Genomic DNA, 21,835 nt, shown 5'->3' on the forward strand with positions numbered 1-21,835 from the left:
ATTGGATTTTTTAATCTGATCTGATTGAAAGTTATCTAAAAAGGCAGAATGAAGCTATGTTATGAGTACATGTCTGTAAAAAGAAATAGTATCCACATATAAATAGGAGCTGGAAGGGAATTCTGAAATTAATAGACATCTGTGGGATTTTTATTTAATTTTTGTTTCTGATATAAATTACTGCTCTTTTTCTTCCCTTATTTTCTTGTTCTCCTCCTCTTCTGGTTTGATGACTATCTTTAGTGTTGTATTTGAGTTGATTTTTTTTTCTTTTCTCCTGCTGTACATCATGGGGATCAAGTCATTCTTACATGTATACATTTATTCCCCCACCCTTTGTTCTGTTGCAATGTGAGTATCTAGACATAGTTCTCAATGCTATTCAGCAGGATCTCCTTGTAAATCTATTCTAAGTTGTATCTGATAACCCCAAGCTCCCGATCCCTCCCACTTCCTCCCTCTCCCATCAGGCAGCCACAAGTCTATTCTCCAAGTCCATGATTTTCTTTTCTGAGGAGATGTTCATTTGTGCTGGATATTAGATTCCAGTTATGTGATATCATATGGTATTTGTCTTTGTCTTTCTGGCTCATTTCACTCAGGATGAGAGTCTCTAGTTCCATCCATGTTGCTGCAAATGGCATTATGTCATTCTTTTTTATGGCTGACTAGTATTCCATTGTGCATATATACCACCTCTTCCGAATCCAATCATCTGTCGATGGACATTTGGGTTGTTTCCATGTCCTGGCTATTGTGAATAGTGCTGCAATGAACATGCGGGTGCATGTGTCTCTCTTAAGAAGAGTTTTGTCCGGATATATGCCCAAGAGTGGAATTGCAGGGTCATATGGAAGTTCTATGTATAGATTTCTAAGGTATCTCCAAACTGTTCTCCATAGTGGCTGTACTAGTTTACATTCCCACCAACAGTGCAGGAGGGTTCCCTTTTCTCCACAGCCCCTCCAGCACTTGTTATTTGTGGATTTATTAATGATGGCCATTCTGACTGGTATGAGGTGGTATCTCATGGTAGTTTTGATTTGCATTTCTCTTATAATCAGCGATGTTGATCATTTTTTCATGTGTTTGCTGGCCATCTGTATCTTCTTTGGTGAACAGTCTATTCAGGCCTTTTGCCCATTTTTCCATTGATTGATTGGTTTTTTTGCTGTTGAGTTGTAGAAGTTGCTTATATATTCTAGAGATTAAGCCCTTGTCGGTTGCATCATTTGAAACTATTTTCTCCCATTCTGTAAGTTGTCTTTTTGTTTTCTTTTGGGTTTCCTTTGCTGTGCAAAAGCTTTTCAGTATGATTAGGTCCCACTGATTTATTTTTGATCTCATTTCTGTTGCTTTGGGAGACTGACCTGAGAAAATATTCATGATGTTGATGTCAGAGAGTGTTTTGCCTATGTTTTCTTCTAGGAGTTTGATGGTGTCCTGTCGTATATTTAGGTCTTTCAGCCATTTTGAGTTTATTTTTGTGCATGGTGTGAGGGTGTGTTCTAGTTTCATTGCTTTGCATGCAGCTGTCCAGGTTTCCCAGCAATGCTTGCCGAATAGACTTTCTTTTTCCCACTTTATGTTCTTGCCTCCCTTGTCAAAGATTAATTGACCATAGGTGTCAGGGTTTATTTCCAGGTTCTCTATTCTGTTCCATTGGTCTGTCTGTCTGTTTTGATACTAGTACCACACTGTTTTGATGACTGTGGCTTTGTAGTATTTCTTGAAGTCTGGGAGAGTTATGCCTCCTGCTTGGTTTTTGTTTCTCAGGATTGCTTTGGCGATTCTGGGTCTTTTGTGGTTCCATATAAATGTTTGGATTGTTTGTTCTAGTTCTGTGAAAAATGTCCTGGGTAATTTGATAGAGATTGCATTGAATCTGTAGGCTGCTCTGGGTAGTATGGCCATTTTTACAATATTGATTTTTCCAATCCAGGAACATGGAATATCTTTCCATTTCTTTACATCTTCTTTGATTTCTTTGATTAAAGATTTATAGTTATTGCATATAAGTCCTTGACCTCCTTGGTCAGGTGTATTCCCAGGTATTTGATTTTGTGAGGTGCAATTTTAAAAGGTATTGTATTTTGTATTCCTTTTCTAATATTTCATTGCCGGTATACAGAAATGCGACTGACTTCTGAATGTTAATCTTATATCCTGCTACTTTGCTGAATTTATTAATCAGTTCAAGTAGTTTTGGGGTTGAGTCCTTAGGGTTTTTTATGTATAGTATCATGTCGTCTGCATACAGTGACAGTTTGATCTCTTCTCTTCCTATATGGATGCCTTTTATTTCTTTTGTTTGTCTAATTGCTGTGGCTAAGACTTCCAAAATTATGTTGAAGAGCAGTGGTGAGAGTGGGCATCCCTGTCTTGTTCCAGATTTGAGTGAGAAGGCTTTAGTTTTTCCCCATTGAGTACTCTATTTGCTGTGGGTTTATCATAAATGGCTTTGATTATGTTCAGGAATGTTCCCTCTATACCCACTTTGGCGAGGGTCTTGATCATGAACGGATGTTGGACTCTGTCAAATGCTTTTTCTGCATCTATTGAGATGATCATATGATTTTTGACTTTTCTTTTGTTAATGTGGTGTATGACGTTGATTGATTTGCATATGTTGAACCATCCTTGTGAACCTGGGATGAACCCAACCTGGTCATGGTGTATAATTTTTTTGATATGTTGTTGGATTCGGTTGGCTAAGATTTTGTTGAGAATTTTTGCATCTATATTCACCAAAGATATTGGCCCGATAGTTTTCTTTTTTGGTGTTATCTTTGTCTGGTTTTGGAATGAGGGTGATGGTGGCATCATAGAATGTCTTTGGGAGTATTCCTTCTTCTTCAACCTTTTGAAAGAGTTTAAGGAAGATGGGCACCAGTTACTCTTTATATGTTTGATAGAATTCGCCTGTGAAGCCATCTGGTCCTGGACTTTTATTTGTAGGGAGTGTTTTTATGACCTCTTCAATTTCATTTCTAGTGATTGGTCTGTTCAGTTGGTCTGTTTCTTCTTGATTCAGTTTTGGCAGGCTGTAAGATTCTAGAAAATTGTCCATTTCTTCCATATTGTCAAATTTGTTGGCATATAGTTGTTCATAGTATTCTCTTATGGTTTTTTGTATTTCTGCAGTATCCGTTGTGATTTCTCCTTTTTCATTTATAATTTTGAAAAAATATGGAACGCTTCACGAATTTGAGTGTCATCCTTGTGCAGGGGCCATGCTAATCTTCTCTGTATCGTTCCAATTTTAGTATATGTGCTGCCGAAGTGAGCACTGAGTTGTTTTTTCTTATTTGTGTATCAATTGTAGATTTTTGGTTTGCAGTTTTTCTGAAGTTTTGATATAAGAGTCTATATGTATATGAGATTGTTTTAAGTTGTTGCTCTCTTAATTGAAAGTTCATCTCCAGTGTCCTGCATTTGTACCCTCCTCTTCTCGTGATTTCTGATTTTGGTGGCATAATTGTGAATGGATGATTTCATATCTTTACTGTATACATACCTTTACTGGTGAGCCTTGTCATTGGTGGAATTTTTGTTTCCTGTTGCTGTCTTTTCTTTTCTGCCTAGAGAAGTTCCTTTAGTATTTGTTGTAAGGCTGGTTTAGTGTTGCCGAATTAGCTTTTGCTATCTGTGAAGGTTTTGATTTCTCCTTCAAATCTGAATGGGAATCTTGCTGGGTAAAGTAATCTTGGTTGTAGGTTTTTTTCCTTTCATCATGTTAAGTATACATGCCACTCCCTTCTGGCCTGCAGAGTTTCTGCTGAAAAATCTGCTGATAACCTTATTGGGGTTCCCTTGTATGTTGTTTGTTTCTTTTCCCTAGCTGCTTTCAATATTTTCTCTTTGTCTTTAATTTTGGTCAGTTTGATTAATATGTATCTTGGCGTATTCCTCCTTGGGTTTATTTTATGTGGTACTTGTTGCACTTCCTGGATTTGAGTGAGTAGTTCCTTTCCCATCTGAGGGAAGTTTTCAGCTATTACCTCTTGGAATATTTTTTCTGTCCCCTTCTCTCTCTCTTCTCCTTCTGGCACCCCTATAATACGGATGTTGGTGCGTTTAACATTGTCCCAGAGTTCTATGAAACTCTTTTCATTTGTTTTTAATCTTTTTTCTCTTTTCTGTTCCACATCTGTGATTTCTACTAATCTGTCCTCCACCTCACTTATTTGTTCTTCTGCCTCCTGTATTCTGCTGTTAGCTGCTTCTAGTGAATTTTTTATTTGTTATTATATTTTGCATCTCTTCTTAAGTTTTATATCTTGTATCTTTTTGCTCAGTGTTTCCTGTAAGTTATCCATCTTTGCCTCCAGTTTATTTCCAATGTCTTGCATCATCTTCAGTATCAACAGTCTAAAGTCTTTTTCCTGGAGGCTGAGAATCTCCTTATCACTTAGCTGTTTTTCTGGGGTTTTTTCTTTCTCCCTCATCTGAGTTGTAGTTCTCTGTCTTTTCATTTTTATAGGTTTTTGGTGTGGTGACCTTTTTGTAGACAATAGAGTTGTAGCCTCTCTTACTTCTGTGTCTGCCCCCCTTGTGGCTGAATTTGGTATGGGGGCTTGCTGTAGGCTTCCCGTTGGGAAGAACTGATGCCTGCCCATTGGTAGGTGGAGCTGATTCTTGTCCCTCTGGTAGGTGGGGCTTAGTCTCTGGATAGGATTAGAGGTGCTGTGTGCCTGGGGGGGGGGGTCTTTAGGTAGCCTGTTTACTGAGGAGCGGGGCTGTGATCCCACCTGGATTGTTGTTTATTCAGGGGCTTCTCAGCACTGACTGATGGGTGGGGTCTGATTTTTCCAAAATGGCCACCTCCAGAGAAAGGCATGCTGCTAAATATTCCCAAGAGCTTTGCTTCCAATGTCCTTCCCTCACAACAAGCCACATTCACCCCTGTTTTCCCAGGATGTCCTCCAAGAACTGCAGTCAGGTTTGACCCAGATTCCTATGGAGACTTTGCTTTGCCCTGGGACCCAGTGCACGTCTGTGTGTGCCTTTTAAGAATGGTGTCTCCATTTCTCCCAGTCCCATGGAGCTCATGCACACAATCCCCACTGGACTTCAATGCCAGATACTCTGGGGGCTTTTTCTCCCAGTGCTAGATCCCCATACCTGGGAGTTTGATGTGGGGCTCAGAACTCTCACTCCTGTAGGTGAGTCTCCGTGAACCAGTTAGCTTCCAGTCTGTGGGGCTTCCCACTTGGGAGGTATGGGGTTGCTTATATCGCATAATCACCACTCCTACCCCTTGATGTGGCCTCCTCTTTGTCTTCTGGAGTAGGATATCTTTTTTAAGGTTTCTGGTCCATTTGGTTGAAGATTGCTCAGCCTTTAGTTGTGAATTTTGTTGTTTTTGGGAGAGAAGTTGAGCTCCAGTCTCAGAGATAGATATTTCTTGGCTAGCTGTCTCGTGAGGCTAAAGTGCGGAACCATGGTCACCCTGAGTGATCTTCAGACAAAGAAATCCACAAAGGGAAGGGCTTTTTTAAAAACAGCTTCTGGCAAAAGTCGGTGGCAGAACATTTGGAAGACTGTCACAGAAGTGCAAAGATTGTAAGCCCTTCATTGTCCTACGGGACACACAGCAAGGCCCAGGTGGAGGGTGAGGGTGGTGGACCTGCGGGGAGGGCAGAATCCTGGAGCTGCTGTGCCCAGTGCACAGCTACCACTTCCTGTGAGTCAGCCCAGCAGAGGTCTGGGCAGAAGGACAAACCCCTACCCTTTCCACCAAATCCTCACCGAGGATGCTGCCGTGGTGCCACCTGAGACTCTGGGGGATGGACCCGATGTTCTGGTCTGGGTGGGAGGAGGACCAGCATGCTGGGATCAAAAGGCATCTATGTTTCTGATATAAATTAGATTGTATAACAAGTATGCAAGAATGCAGTCATTCATAGAAATATTTTTGGTGAACATAATTATGTGCCATGCTCTGTTCTAAGTACTGGGATGATGTAGTAAATAAAATAAATGAAGTCCCTTAGAGCTTATGTTATAGAGACAGGTGAACACTAAGGTAATCAACAAATAAGCAAATGAAAACTGCCTGGCAGTGATAAGTGATAGAAAAAGAAGTAAAGCCAAGTCAGACATGAGTGAAGGAGAGTGGCCCAGAGGTTACTGTACCAACAGCATCATCAGGAAGATAGCCTTTCTGATGAGGAGGCATTTGAAGAAATAAGTCAGTGGACTTTAGCATTCAAAATGACCTAATAGACTCTGAGGAAGCTTGCTGGAAACAAACAGGGAGACTTCTTTGAGGTTCAGCAAGTATTTAGCACACCTTGACTTGGTTTCTTGAGAGGAAGTTTAATGTATAAAAAGCCCAGGCTCCAGCTGCCTGGATTAAATTACAACTTTCCAATTTGCTACCTGGGTGATCCTGGGCAAGTTGTAAACCTCTCTGAAAAAGAAAATGGGGCTTTATTTACCCCCATAAAGTGGTCATGAGGATAAAGTAATTGAAAAGTACTTAGAATGGTTCTTGGCCCATATTTAGTCATAATAAACATTAGCTACAATTCTTTGTCTATTATAAGATTTATTATTTATTAAATGAGGTTAACACCTCTCCAGGGCATAAAAGTATGCCTTTTTAAACATGAGAGCTGTAGATTTCAAATTTGCAGACCCAATTTCTTAAGTAGCTTTTTTGGCTCTAGGATAGTTTCATCACAGGAGCCCAGAAATAGCTTCCCAAAAAACTTAGGTATATGTACATCATTAAAACAAAGGTAGGAAGAAGTGGGTGGATATTAAGGCTTCTTTGAAATCATGTAAGAATGTCACAAATTTTTAAAAATGTAAATTTTAGAAGTTCCTGTTGTGCCTTAGTGAGTTAACCCAATGTAGTATCCAGGAGGATGTAGGTTTGATCCCTTGGCCTTGCTCAGTATGATAAGGATCCAGCATTGCCACAAGCTGTGGTGTAGGTTGCAGATGTGGGTCAGATCTGGTGTTGCTATGGCTGTGGTGTAGGCTATAAATTTTTTTTTTTTACTTTTGTAGTGCTTTAGGACATGGGCTTTGGCCTCAGCTTTTGGTTTAGATCTGGCTTGGGAAACTGGTGTCTTAGACATGTCATCTTTGCCAAAATGGAGCTTTTATAGAGGAAACTCATGTACCACTTATTATGTGCCAGATACTTTTTCTAAGGCATTTTCATACATTGGTTCATTTAATTTTCACAGTTCCTTTTCAAGGGAGTTACTATAATCATCATCCCCATCTCATAGATGATCAACACGAGGAAAAGATCAAGTGACTTCGCAAAGTCACACAGCCATTTAAGTGAGAGTCAGATTTGAATGGATGCTGTCTGGCTCCAAGTATGTGTGCTTAAGCCATATACTTCACTGCTTTTGATAATAGCAGTTTCTAACTCATAGGTAGAACTATATTAAAAGAAGTAGTGTATAAGCAAGATACAAAGTAAGTGCTCAGTAAGTATTTGTTGAAAGGTGAAGTAAACTATATCATAGTAAATAGAATACCTACATACTCTATTATGGCTGAATAGTTGAATTATTTTTATGTTTTTAGATTCCCTTGTGTATGTCACATCAGCTTTTTGACTCTATGAGTCTAATAACTCTGGTTTTTTGTTTGTTTGCTTTTTAGGGCCACACCCACTGCATATGGAAGTTCCCAGGTTAGGAGTCGAATTGGAGCCACAGCTGCTCGCCTACGCCACAGCCATAGCCACACCAGATCTGAGCTGCGTCTGCAACCTACACCACAACTCATGGCCATGCTGGATCCTAAACCCACTGAGTGAGGCCAGGGATTGAACCTGCATCCTCATGTATCCTAGTCAGATTCGTTTCTGCTGCACCACAATGGGAACTCCCTATAACCCTATTTTGATAGGACACTGGATTACTTGGTGAAGCTTGTACTGAGCCCATGCTGGCTCCTGATGGTCATCTCTTGCATTTCTAGATGCTCACAGACCATCTGTTTAAGAATCTATTTTAGTTTTTTTTTCTTGAAATCAGTGTCAAGCTAATCATTTACATATTTGCCTTTTTGCATTTTTTTTTAAATTTGGGGAACTTCTGGCTCTCTTCAGGATGAAAATCTGGTTTATAATACTGGTGTACTTCATTAGCAATGAAGATTGTTAGAAACTTTCTATATAATTTCAATTTTTTTATTAAAGTAAGGAGATAACTATATTGTACTCAAAGAGCATTTGAATCATGCAGCTAGCAACTCATTTCAAACATATCACTGTATCAAATCATGGGGCTGAACCAGCATAAAATAAGATTACTCATCTGTTAGAGGAAATTTTCCAACAGGAACAGAAAAATTTAGGTAGGATATGAGTCATATAATCTGACATTCTTTTGCTATCTAAATAAATCCTATTTCTTTTAACTGAACCATATGCTTTAAAGGAGTAAAAAAAATTAAATCTAAAATTTTTATACATTGAACCTCTTGACCAATTAGAACTTTTATACATTTGAATTCCTGAGTTAAAGCTGGACTTTGAAAGTTATTCATTTCTTTGCAGCTAACCTTTCCAATTGCATGTTTGCCTTAGTAATTTCTGATTATCTAAATATAGCAAAGAGGTTAAGCTATGCATATTTTGATTTCTGCCTATAAATAATATAGTCTAAAGCAAAAGCTATTAGTAGAAGCTCTAAATTATTAAAATGTATAACCTGTGATCTCCTTAAATTTTCCAAAGGTCAATTGAATTGTTAGATGAGAATAAAAATTCATAACTAGTTGGTCAAGTCAGCATTTCATTTCTAAAATTTACATTTAAATGATAATAAGTGACTTCCATTGGGGTGTTTCCATACAACAGCTAGAATCTGGGTGCCACTGAAATGGATTAAGCCTTGGTCACTGAACTCAGTTATTCACCATGTCTCTCCTCCCTCTCCACCCCCCCGCCCCCACCCCCGACACTTTTTCCCTTTGTTCTGATGAGGGCTGCAGGTGAGTTGCAGTGCAACTACAAAGGATGGGAGAGGTAAGAGAAGGAAAATAAGACAGCAGACTTGGTGGATCTTAGAGGAACATAACTTGTTATTTGCAGATTTAAAGTCTGTGTGAGTGTGTGTGTATGCACATGTAAGTGTCTCTGTGTGTGAAAATGAGATTGACTTATATCTCCTTGCTTTTAAAAGCAGTGGAAACTGGTCTTGTTTTTTATTTTTTATTTTGGTATCATTTATCTTCTGGAGATATGTGTTTCCCATGACTTTGATGACCTTCTTGAAGTACTTCTTTTTTCTCTTGCCTTTAGTGCCTTCTAATTCTCCTGATTTTTTTTTAACCTGTTTGGCCATTCCTTTTCAAACCCTTTTGGGGATTCTTCTTCCTCGGTTCATCTCTTAAAGGTTAATGTTTCATAGGATTCTGTCCCAAATAATGTTTCCCTTTTTATACTCTCCCAAGTTTCCCACTCTCATGGTTTCAATTACCAACTATCTGCTAATTACTTCCAAATAGATTTTACCAGCCCTGACCTCTTCTGGACCCTGGATGTCTCCAGAAACTTTATGCACATTTGAAATTCATTGTGTCCACAACTGAACTCATTTTCTTCCCAAGCTTGTTCTTCCTTGTATTCCCTCTAGCGAATGGCAGTACCCCAGTATCCAGTAACCATGATGCTGTTCTTGGCGTCTTTCTAACAACTCCCTCCTTGCCTAAATTATTTTATCAGTTGCCAACTTGATGTTCAGTCTTTTTTCTTTGAGTTCATTTTCCACATTATGTATGATGCTTGTAATAGAAATCTAACCATGCTGTTTTACATACAACCTTTCCATGATTCCCATAACTTTTAAGATAAATTCCAAACACCATGATTTACCATACCTTTTATAATTTAGTCCCTGTTTGTTTCCTTAGTTTAATCTGGGAACACTTCTGTTTTTATCTGATTTTCAACTTTATTATCATCACTTACTCAAAGGCACCAAGTTCTCTCTCACCTCAAGGCATTTGCATTGGGACTCTCTCTGCCTGAAAAACTTTACCCCATGTTTCTTTCCTGGCTAAATCCTAACCATTCTTCACCTTTCAGCTCAGAGAAAGGAAGTCTTTCCTGAAAATCCCTCAGTGTTCTCAAAGCATTCATGGCGTACATTTAATGGGGTCTGTTTGCCTGGCTGTGTCTGTCATTCAGCTCCATCTGGAGAATCTGTTTTATTCACTTTTATATCCTTAGCACTGGAGTCTGAAACATGGCAGGTACTTAATAAAAGACAGAAGAGCAAGAATAAGATGGAGGGAGTTCCTGTTGTGGCTCAGCAGTAACAAACCCGACTAGTATCCATGAGGATTCGGGTTCAATCCCTGGCCTTGCTCAGTGGGTTAAGGATCTGGCATTGCTATGAGCTGTGGTGTAGGTTGCAGAGGAGGCTTGGATCCAGCATTGCTGTGGCTGTGGTGTAGGCTGGCATCTGGAGCTCTGATTCCTCTCCAGGGAACTTCCATATGCAGCGGGTGCGGCCCTAAAAAAGCAAAAAAAAAAAAAAAAAAAAAAGAATAGGATGGAGATGGGAGAATAGTTACTGGCAACTGCAAGCCTGCACTGTGCTGCCCCGCAGAAGTAATCTTCACTGATACTCTTGCATTTCCACTGTGCTCCAGGCAACATTCAAAGCAACCTCCATACATTTAATTTTCCCAACAACCCTGAGCAGGTGAGGATTTTGATGCGTAGATAAAGAAGGTAATTTGCCAAAAGTTAGAAATCTATTAATTTGAGGTTTACTCCTCTTTGGCAGAGGAGCTGTGAATGTTCACTATGTATAAAAAATAGATTACTAACCATATTTTGCATAAAAGTACCACTAACACGACTATGATAGACTTAATAAACACATATAATTCTTCAAGTTAGACAACACCGTTTTATTTTAAATAACCATACATCTTTGTTATGAGAGAACTGTTAAGCAAGATTATTTTCCAGAACTTTTGCCAACATTGTATACATTAAGTTAAATTTCAATGAAACTACTCTCCTTTGAAGTAGTTTCAGAACCTTCTCAAGAAGGACAGATGGTGTTTTCATCATGTGTAATAGTATGGAGGATACCAAAGCCAGTTGAGGTAAGGCAAAGTACCAAGTATCATTCAGCCAGACTATTGATTTAAATGCCTAAGGAAATTTGTTCAGAATTGAGAAATTTTACAGAATTAAAAAAAAAACCCCACGGCATATTTAGCCATCCAAAATGTATTTCACAAGCTGCTCAGTGAATTCTGTTTTTCTATAAGAGATTAGTCAATATTTTGGTAATCAGGTTTTGAGAAGGCAGTTTGAAACTCTGCTTTTCACAGAGAAAGTGATCGGTGTATATGTTCATGAAGTGGTTTTAAATGGCAGTACTTTCAACTTTATCCTGAAAGAACTACAAGGTAGTTGATTAACTGTGCATAAAACTAAATTCAGAGAATAAGCACTGGAAAGAATTACATAGAACTTAAGCCAGTGAATGTATTAGAGCGGTGGAATATTTCCCCCATTAATTTAACAGAGATGCTTTACGTGCCAGAGATAAAAGTCAGGGACAAGTACAAGGTCTGCCTACCAACTCATTGTCTGGGCAGGCTCAAATGTCTGGCTTATATCTACCTGATCTCTTAGAAAGCAGCCCTGCAGTTCCCATCGTGGCACAGTGGAAACGAATCTGACTAGCATCCATGAGGGCACAGGTTCAATTCCTGGACTCGCTCAGTGGGATAAGGATCCAGCATTGCCATGAGCCATGGTATAGGTCGCAGACATGGCTCGGATCTGGCGTTGTGGTGGCTGTGATATAGGCCAGCAGCTACAACTCTGATTCGACTCCTAGCCTGGGAGCCTCCATATGCAGGTGTGGCCCTAAAAAGACCAAAAAAAAAAAAAAGAAAGAAAGAAACCAGCCCTGTGGACTGAAAGGAGGTAGCTTCACCCTGTGATCTCTCCCCTCAGGCTATGATAGCTCTTTTGGTTCAAGACTTGTGACCTCAATGAACAGGATTCATTTTGTCCCAAAGTACAAAGCTAACTGTGCTCATTTGATTAGCCCAAACTCTGTAAAAGCCTTATGTTCAGTAACTCATAGTTGTATCAGGTACTTAAGAGCTTTCGGCACAGCCCAGGGATAGAAACAGGAATGCTGGGGGCCAAGTCCCCCCCCCCGCCACCCCCAACTCCTCTCTGTGGGCGTCACACTGCTGGGAAGAAATAGAGGAACAGCTGGAGGGAGGCAGGGCCCTTGGCAGCAGAGCATGGTGTCAGAACCCGATTTGGTGAAGCAGCGCACCATTGGTAGTTACTTTAGGAGTGCCAAGTTCTTTTGAGCTGCCAAGAAAGAATGACTGCAGGTGGGTGGGTAGAAGAAAGAAGCAAAGGCAACAACACAAGTCTTTTTCCAAGGAGTGGTGGGAAATAAGCAATGGAAAAGCTGTCCTCAGAGATGTGGTATGTTAGTGGCTATTCTATGTGTACGTGTGGGAAGTGGGGTGAGGAGAGGGTCACAATCTGTATTAAGTGAATTGCATATAAGTAATGTTGGTGTGTGTGAGGAGCTGATGAACCTCCATGAAGCCAAGATGGGCTTTGTTCATGGGCTTACACTGACTCCACACAAGAGGTTTAGAGACTGGTACAGGGGGTCCTAGCGTCCCTATGACTGGAGAGACTTGGCACAAGAAGTAACTCATTACAATTGCAAAGCTGTTGTTACTTTTGGTCTAGAACAGAGTTTCCTGAGTTTTAGGGACATGTTGTTAGAACCCCAGGAATTGACCAGATTTGCCAAAGTAGTCTAAGTAGTCCAACTTTCTAGATATGATCCCTCAAAAATGACATGTCTAAATATGAATGAGTGACCTCCTGATAGGAGGAATGAAATATTGATATTTGGTATATTGATTTTTTATCGGTAGTTCCCTTAATACAATACAGATTTTGACCTTCCATGTAGAAGTGCCTTCCATCTCTGTGGGCATCTTCCCCATTGCTTTCTTCCCACCTCTCCTTGGCAATGGGCATGTTTGGTCTTTGGCCCACCCACCTGCAGACCTTCTGTCTTGGCAGCCCAATAACAAGCAATGGGGACAAAGAAATGAACTGGAAAGCCATGAAATAAATGTTTATCTCAGTTTTATTTTACTAATCCCACCTCATTCTGCTTATTTATATCACTTTGATATATACAATACTAAATTATAAAGCTTTTTTCCATATTCTGCCCTGTGTTTTCTACTTTTTTCTTTAATCTCTACATTGAGTGTCTTCTTATGAATAAAAATTCCTTCAGGTTGGGGATGCATTTTTTTATCATTTGATATTCTATCTAATGCATAAGGGGGGAACTGTGGATTGTACACATATAAAGTTAATATCAAGTGTTTTCTTTACTTCGTCCCTGAGGCAGTACATGTACAATTAGACATGTAAAACCCTTTTGTAGATTTATTAGAGCTGCTTTATGTGTTTTTGATTATTAATTTCTCTTCCACAAGCTGTTTGACATCTTAACATAGTTTTATTAACATGCTTTCCAGATCTAGATTTTTACAATATAATAATAAAACCAACCCACCCCTAAATCACTAACAATATTTTTTTTCTCTAAAATATTCTGGAATACAACAACAAAATATATTTGAGTGAAGATTATTGATATTAATAGATTTGAAAATAATTACAAAGGACTCTGAATTTAGAGCATACTCATGTTTGAAAACAATCCAGGAAGCTCTACTTGTGTCTCTTCAAATTGTTGGAATTGAATTTGTGCACTTTGCACAAAGCACTTTGTTCCAAATTGAAGAATGCAGTTGGGATCAAGTTAGATAATGTATATAAAAATGCCCAGTTGGTTGGTCTATAGATAGATGTCATTAGTATTGTTAATGACGATGGTAGTGTTGGAACAGCCAAGAATACATTTAGATAGCGAGGAACAGGAACCTCACTGGATATGGCTGTTACCCATGAGATAACAAGACAACTAGGTGCCACCAAGCTACAGCTTCTCAAACTTTAATGTGCATTGGAATCATCTGGAAATACTATTAAACTGCTGTTTCTGATTCAAAAGCCCAGACCAGGCCTGAATATCTGAATTTCTAAAAAGCTTCCAGGTGATGCCAACACTGCTGATCCACAGAAAACACTTCAAGCAGCAAAGTTCTAAGCCTTTTATAAAAGTGGCTGATTAGGAAAAAAAAAGAATATTTGGCAGGATAAAGCCAAGGACTATATTCTCTGGAGTTCAGACCACCTGTAATCCACTATTATAGCAAACTTCTGAAAACAGTGAGACAGACACTTATCTTTATATCCTATTTTGCCTTTATTGAAAATTATAAATATTTTATTTTCAATTCAGTTATCTCAAGAAATATTTTCTGAGCAACTGTTAGGATAGCTGGGCTCGTATTAAATAACATTTGTACCTGGCACCCCTAAACACACACACACACACACACACACACACACACACACACACACACACTCACACCTAAAGAGCCTGAATAATTCCAGCCAAGTATGAGGATGGAGGAGTAGGTGGCACAGGTATAATAAGCAGTCTGATTCTTTTTAGGATATTTAAAATAATAATCCTCCTAAAATCTTTTTGAAAAAACTCTATTCCCCTGAAATAATTTAAATTGGCCTCTAAATTTTTTTCATTATAACTTTGACTGGTAGCAAAGGATGTTTTTTATGGCATACTGCAAACATCTATATTTTAAAACAAAGCTACTTATCACTCTTCAGTAGGAATAAAAGTGCCACAAAATGATTTGAATTCATTATCATCCATTCAAAACGCTGATAAACAAGCTCCTAACAGAAGTTTCACATTGTTTCTTTTTCTCTTTCAACTTCCATTTCTAGTCCACTTCTCCCATGGCTTTTTTTTTTTTTTTGTCTTTTCTTTTTTATTAGAGTATAGTTGATTCACAGTGTTGTCAGTTTCTGCTGTACATCATAGTGACCTAGTCATTCATATATATACTTTTTTTTTCTCATATTATTTGCCATTATATTCTACCCCAAGAGATTGGGTAGAGTTCCCTGTGCTGTACAGTAGGACCTCATTGCTTATCCATTCTAAATGTAATAGTTTGCATCTACCAACTTCCCCATAGCTTTTTATTCCAATGTAATAAATAGGCTTTTATGTTGAAAGTCTTTTATTTACATTCTTGTCATGCTTCTTCATATCAAATATATATCCTATGATCATATGTATAAAGCAATTTCTTTTGGATTGACTTATGATAAATACTAGTAATATGCACTTGTTAGAGCATCATAAATTATGAATTTTGATAAACAATTATTATATGACTTTTAGTTGGCACAAAGATCCCTAAACAATTCACAAAGGAGGCATAAGACAATGTTTGATGGAAAGTCATAGCTAAGAGACAGCAGAATAGGACACAGTTTCTTTCAGTCTCTCATCCCACAGCAAGAGGTGTTTAAGCCTAGGGCCCCACTTATGTAAACCTAGGGCACTGAGGGAGGACAGGAAGCATTTATTTAATTATTTAATTAGGAGCTTCCTAGAGGTGGGTTGACTTTCTTAGAAAAGAGAAGTAGTTGGAGCTTAGTGAGGCTGATATCAGCTATAAGCCTTCTCACCCCATTTTTGAGCCAGCTCATTGTTAGGCTGCCTAATGGGGCAGGAAGAGAGAACCACTGAAGCCTTTCAGCAGACAAAGGGTGTTTCTTGTCACCTAAAAAGTACAATTTATTGGAAATGTATCTCTTAATGAGTTGGATTGGGGGAGTTGTGTTATGGTGCCTTGACTAAAGGACTTGTTTAAAGGATTATTCATTTGGCAAAGTCTAGTGTTAAGATTAGAAACAGCTAAAACATACGACTTGTTAAAAAGAGAGGAAATTTGGAAAGAGTATGAAAAGAGCCCCTTGACTATTGATAAGTGAAAGAAGCCAATCTAAAAAGGCAACATGCTGTATGACTCTACATGACATTTTGGAAAAGGCAAAACTGTGGAGATAATGAACATACCAGTGATTGCCAGGGAGAGAGAGAAATAAACAAGCAGAGCACAGAGGATTTTTAGGGCAGTGAAACCATTCTGTTGCATACTATAATGGTGGATACATTTTGAAATACTTTTGTCAAAATCCATGGAATGCCCAACACCAGGAGTGAACTGTGATAGAAACTATGAACTTTGGGTGATAATATGTCATCACAGGTTCATCAGTTGTAACACAGGTAGCACTGTGGAGGATGTTGATAGCTGTGCATGTGTAGGGGCAAAGGGTGTGTGGGGATGCACATTCCCTTCAATTTTCTGTGTATCTAAAACTGCTCTAAAAATAAAGTCTATTTTTAAATAGAGAAGGAGAGAAAGAGAGAAATTCTCGGTGATTGGAATCTTCTCAGGCAAATGACTTTAGGAAAAAGTAAATGGGACTTGAAGATCTGTATATAACTATAAAACTAACTATGCTCCTGTGCCCTTTAGAAAGTATTCATGTACCCTCAGGCATATCTGAAACCTAGTTTGAAAATGTGGGGGAGTTCCCATTGAGGCTCGGTGGAAATGAACTTGACTATTATCCAAGAGGATGAGGTTTTGATCCGTGGCCTAAATCTGTGGCCTCGCTCAGTGGGTTAAGGATCCAGCACTGCTATGAGCTGTGGTGTAGGTCGCAGATGAGGCTCAGATTTGGCATTGCTATGGTTGTGGTGTAGGCTGGCAGCTACACAGTGATTTGACCTCTGGCTTGGGAAACTCCATGTGCCGTACCTGCAGCCCTAAAAAAAGAAAAAAAGAAAATTTGGTCTGAGGTTATGGGAGAGTGAATAGATAGAGGGAAAATGGGTTGTTCATTGAATAAATGGTTTTGAGAAAACAGGCAATAATAAAGGAAGAAATAAGGGTGGATCTCTATCTTACACCTCATCAAAAATTAAATTCTGAATGTGTCAAAAATATAAACATTAGAGAAGAACTATAATAGGTTTTTTTTTTTTTTTTGTCCTTTTCTCTTTTTCTAGGGCCGCTCCTGCAGCATATGGAGGTTCCCAGGCTAGGGGTCTAATCAGAGCTGTAGCCACGGGCCTATTCCACAGCCACAGCAACACGGGATCTGAGCCGCGTCTGTGACCTACACCACAGCTCACAGCAATGCCGGATCCTTAACCCACTGAACAAGGTCAGGGATTGAACCTGCAACCTCATAGTTCCTAGTCGGATTCATTAACCACTGAGCTACAATGGGAACTCCCTATAATAGGTTTTTAATGTAATTTAATGGCAGAAACGTGATCGGGAGAATGGTAGATATGATTAGTGACGTAGGCAATGAATCGTACAGCTTGTTCATGGTTCATGTAGTCACAGATCGGCACTGTCATTGCTATGTGAAATATCCTGACTTGTGAACTAATAATAAGAATAGTGGACTAATTGGGCCCTTTCCATGTTCTGGGCAATGTTCTAAGCTCTTTATATATCTTAATCCATTTAATCTCCACCACAACCCAGTGTTGAGTGTATCATTACTACTTCCATTTTATAGCTGAGGAAATTAATTCACAGAGTTGAGGCTACATGTTAATTAGGAGGGAAGCCAAAATTAATTAATTTAAGCAGCCTGGCTATAAACTCAGGCACTTAATCACCATTCTCTACTATGAAGCAATGCTTAATTCTGTGTGCTTTTAAAACACACTAGATATGCAATTTAACAAGTATTAAATTTTGACAAAGTTGATCTACAGGGATTAAGTTTAAACAATTTGTGCATTTACTTTCCATTAGAAAAGCTTATATGTTTTTCATTCAATAGTTTACTTATGAAACATAGGATTATTTTATGCCTTATGTATTTCAGTAACTAAAGAGTATAATTTTGACATCTTTGCAAGGCTTATTTCACAATTTAATTTCATAGTATTTTTTTTAAATCACAGTGTGTAGGCTAGTTTTAGAAACACACTGCCCTTATGCATGAATTGTTTTACAAATGTGATTAACAATAGTTGGATGGGCAAACAGTTGTCCTTTAAATTAATATTCTTCTTGAGTTCAAATTGAGAGCAAATTTTGTCACACTATTTCCTTGGCAGAGAAAACCTCACTAGAATAGCATGAATACCAAATAGCACACCAAATATGCCAGCTTCATAGTAATGTTGTGAAATGGTTATTGTGATGTTAAAGACAATATAAAATATGGACTGTCAACTGCCTGATAACAAAAACACTCAATACTCTTTTAACTTCTTTCTTTCTTTCTTGGCCTATACCCAAGGCATATGGAGGTTCCCAGGGTAGGGGTTGAATAGGAGCTGCAGCCACTGGCCTACACCATAGCCACAGCAACTTGGGATCCGAGCCACGTCTGTGACCTACACCACAGCTCACAGCAATGCCAGATCCTTAACCCATGAGTGAGGCCGGGGATTGAACCTGTGTCCTCCTGGATGCCAGTCAGATTCATTTCTGCTGAGCCACAATGGGAACTCCAAGTGTTGTTTAATTTGTCTTTTTTTTTTTTAAATACTCTTTAGTATTAAATAGTCTTTTAAAAAATAGTCTTTATAATGAAATCAATTTTAGTTCAAAGTAGGTGAAAGCTCACAAAGCCTTTTTCTTAGGGTGTTGGGGATGTAGAAAGCTTCATTTTTAAGCCCATACAATGGAGTTTTATTCATCCTTACATGAAAGAGAATTTTAAAAGTGCATGCAATTGCACTAGTGTGAAGTCCTTTTCTCACCAGCCTACCTGGGAAGTCTTCTTCTTCACAAAATAGTTTTTCTCTCACACCCTTTTTTCTGCACCCCCTTTTTTTTTGCTTTTTAGGGCCACACCCATGGCATATGGAAATTCCCAGGCTAGGGGTCAAATCCAGGCTACAGCTGCCAGCCTACACCACAGCCGTAGTAATGCCAGATCTGTGCCGTGTCTACGACCTACACCACAGCGTATGGCAACATCAGATCCCAGACTCACTGAGCAAGTCTAGGGATCACACCCTCATCTTCATGGCTACTAGTTGGATTTGTTTCCACTGAGCCACAATGGGAAACTCCCTCTCACACTCTTTCTTGTTTGGAAATGATTTGGACTTGATTGGAGATGTTGAAATATCATGTGAATTGCTCAGGGGAAAAATATCTTCTTGGCAGCTCATAGGAGAATGCCTTGTGGGCCTGAGTTTTATTTAGAAGAGAACTTAAACCTACCTGCAGGTAGAAGTCAGCTCAGGTTGGTGCTCAGGTCTCCTGCCTAACAAAGAAAACAAAGGGGGGGAAAATAATGACTTTGTTGGGGAAGAAAGGTATTAAGAAGGACAGCACATACAAAATTGCCCAAAGAGGCAACCAGGGCCTTTGGGAGCAACAGAAATGTCTAGTGCATGTGGGTTTGCTCTGTGGTCTACATTCTTCCTTCAGTAACTTCTTTGTTGTTCATTCACGCTCCGTGACCTGATTTTTTCTTTTAAAGGAACCCACATTGTGTTGAGTCCTGCTTCATGGTTTGCACATAGTAAAAAAGTGGTTTCTTTAGGGAGCTGCTGATAAGTTGGTTCCACCGGAGAAACTCTGCTTTCTTAAAGTAAAAGGAAAAATGTCATGGCCGGGGTAAGCAGTGAGCAGAAGTTCACTAACCTCTTCTGTTAATGTGTCAGAGACCCTTCCCAGAGCAAATTGCTTTCCTGAAAGAAGGCACTCTGGGTTCCAAGCCTACCCCATCATCATGGCAGCTGGGCGCAATTCACCCAGATAATCTCACTTTTCCACCACCCTTGGTTTTGGCAGTAAAAATGATAAGTCATTTGAATTTTGGAACCAGAAGGGACATGGAGATAATTATGTTCAGTCCCCTAATTTTGGAAGCAGAAGCTGGAGAAGTTAATTAAAGACATGCCCAATGTTAGATGATTATGCTAGCATGGGATGCTTAGAACCCAGGCCTTTTAAGTTTCTCACCAGGGTTCTTTGCACAACTATAGAAAAGCTTAAGAAATGTGGAGAAGGAAGAGGAAAAATTATACTGGTAAGTGTAGCTAAGGCATCAGCAAAGTGATGAAACGGATAAATGGCTGTTTTTCTCTTGCAACAGACTTCTTATCTTTCACCTGATGAAATATACAAGATAGAATAAAATACGAAGAACCAAAAAATATGTAGGTAGCAGGTGCTGAGTTTTATATAATGAGTTATGGGTTTGTCTCTCCTCATAGGTGAGAAGCAGCTCAACTACCAGCTGGGATGGGTGGAGAAGCAAAATTCTTGGTGGTGTCTAGTGACAGTCACAGCCCACCAGCTTAGCCATACACCCCATGAAGAGATCATGATTAGGAAGAGCACACAGAAGAGCCAGGTGTGCAACAGCCAACAAGGAATATACATTTTCTTCAGATGCCACAAAGCTTCATTTTCATTACTGAGTGATCACTGTAATCGCATCATTTAGCGCAACCAACAGTACCTGCAGCAAAGCAAAAGAAAACCTCATGCTGGTATTAATATTCTAGTATCATCAGTTTCACACGCACTCTGAACAGTGTTTTTACAGTGTTTCACAGGTCTCAGAAAATGATAGAATGATCTATTTATTGCTGAATTTGTAATCCATAACTTTTGAATTCTTGAAAAGGTGCTTTAGATATTGCCTCTTTAGGGTGCCAGTCATCTTGGTGTTTAGGGGCTTACATCCATGAAGCTAAAAGAAAGTACATACGAATGAAGCGATACAAAGAGACTCTGCCTGTCCCAAGCCAGCAGCCTCTAGTGTGAACTAATGATTTCCATGGGGAGGGTTAGAAGGTTCCTTGGATTGATTCACAGCTGCTGCAAAGCCAGTGGGAGGCTTGGGTGGGCGGTCATTTGTTGGCTGGTTTATGGTGGTAATTACAGAAGGAACATCTGGTATGTTTCCTAGTGAAGGCCTTAGTTTCTGACCAAGGGTTTCTATTGTAGATCCCAACCAGTATTTATGACGACGGCCTTCTAATATGAAATATCACAGAGGAGTAATACCAGGCCTTTACCTTAACCTCCATGGAACTGGCCTCTCTAAATACACAAAACCCTGAGAAGAAATAATTTTCACATATTCTAAATAGCAGTGTGACATTCTACATTAAGAATATTTAAGCTCCTCAGGAAATAGTTCTTCAGGAAGGATATGTATATGCCTTCCTATAACCCGTAGCCAAAGTAAATTACTTTAATGTTTTAGTTCACATGGTAAAGCTCATTTTACTTAAATCCTATCTACAAGAGTGGTATATACAAACAATGGAATGTGTAGTAGTCAAGGATCTCCAGAGAAATGGAACAAATAGGAGGTCTAGCTAGATAGAGATAGAGGGAGATAGATACAGTTATAATGAATCGGCTTACATTATTATGGCAGCTGAGAAGCTCCAAGTCTGCAGTCAGTGAGTTTGAGACTGAGAAAAGCTGAAAATGTAGTTCCAGTTTGAAAAATAGCAGCTCAAGGACTGAGGAGACCAAGTTTCAGTTCAAGTCTGAAGGCAGGGAAAAAACTGATGTCCCAACTCAAAGGCAATCAGGCCTCTTGCTCACGGGAGGGTCAGCCCATTTTCAGTTCTTCCAACTAATTGGATCAGTCCCACTCGAACTAGGGAGGGCAATCCACTTTTCTCAGTTACTAATTCAAAAGTTTATCTCATCTGAAAACACCCTCACAGACATACTCAGAATGTTTGACCAAATGTCTGGACACCCTGTGGACTGGTCAAGTTGACACATGAAGTTAACCATTATAGAAAACCATTCATTCAGCCTTACAAGGAAGGAAATTATGACACATGCTATAGTA

The 21,835-nt window shown here is 39.2% G+C and overlaps 1 protein-coding gene, 1 long non-coding RNA gene and 1 other non-coding gene across 14 annotated transcripts in view; 1 reads left to right on the plus strand and 2 right to left on the minus strand.

Annotated features, from left to right (window-relative positions):
- Positions 1-21,835, plus strand: part of SMIM43 (small integral membrane protein 43) — a 116,420-nt gene that overhangs the window by 12,816 nt on the left and 81,769 nt on the right. The gene's annotated exons all lie outside the window — the stretch shown is intronic.
- The window catches only part of LOC146400973 (uncharacterized), a 77,659-nt gene that overhangs the window by 12,674 nt on the left and 43,150 nt on the right, over positions 1-21,835 (minus strand). For both annotated transcript variants that reach the window (XR_014813819.1, XR_014813818.1), the window contains exon 2: positions 19,228-19,270. This is a non-coding gene — a long non-coding RNA (uncharacterized LOC146400973). The remainder of the gene's footprint in view (positions 1-19,227; positions 19,271-21,835) is intronic.
- On the minus strand, positions 3,184-3,290 carry LOC146400974 (U6 spliceosomal RNA). Its single transcript, XR_014813893.1, has one exon. It is a non-coding gene; the product is annotated as a U6 spliceosomal RNA (small nuclear RNA).

Source organism: Sus scrofa, chromosome 8, assembly GCF_054392235.1.
Source record: "Sus scrofa isolate SSC_HxYL_T2T_F1_AM1 chromosome 8, Sscrofa_HxYL_maternal_Yorkshire_Landrace_v2.0, whole genome shotgun sequence".
Lineage (NCBI taxonomy): Eukaryota > Metazoa > Chordata > Mammalia > Artiodactyla > Suidae > Sus > Sus scrofa.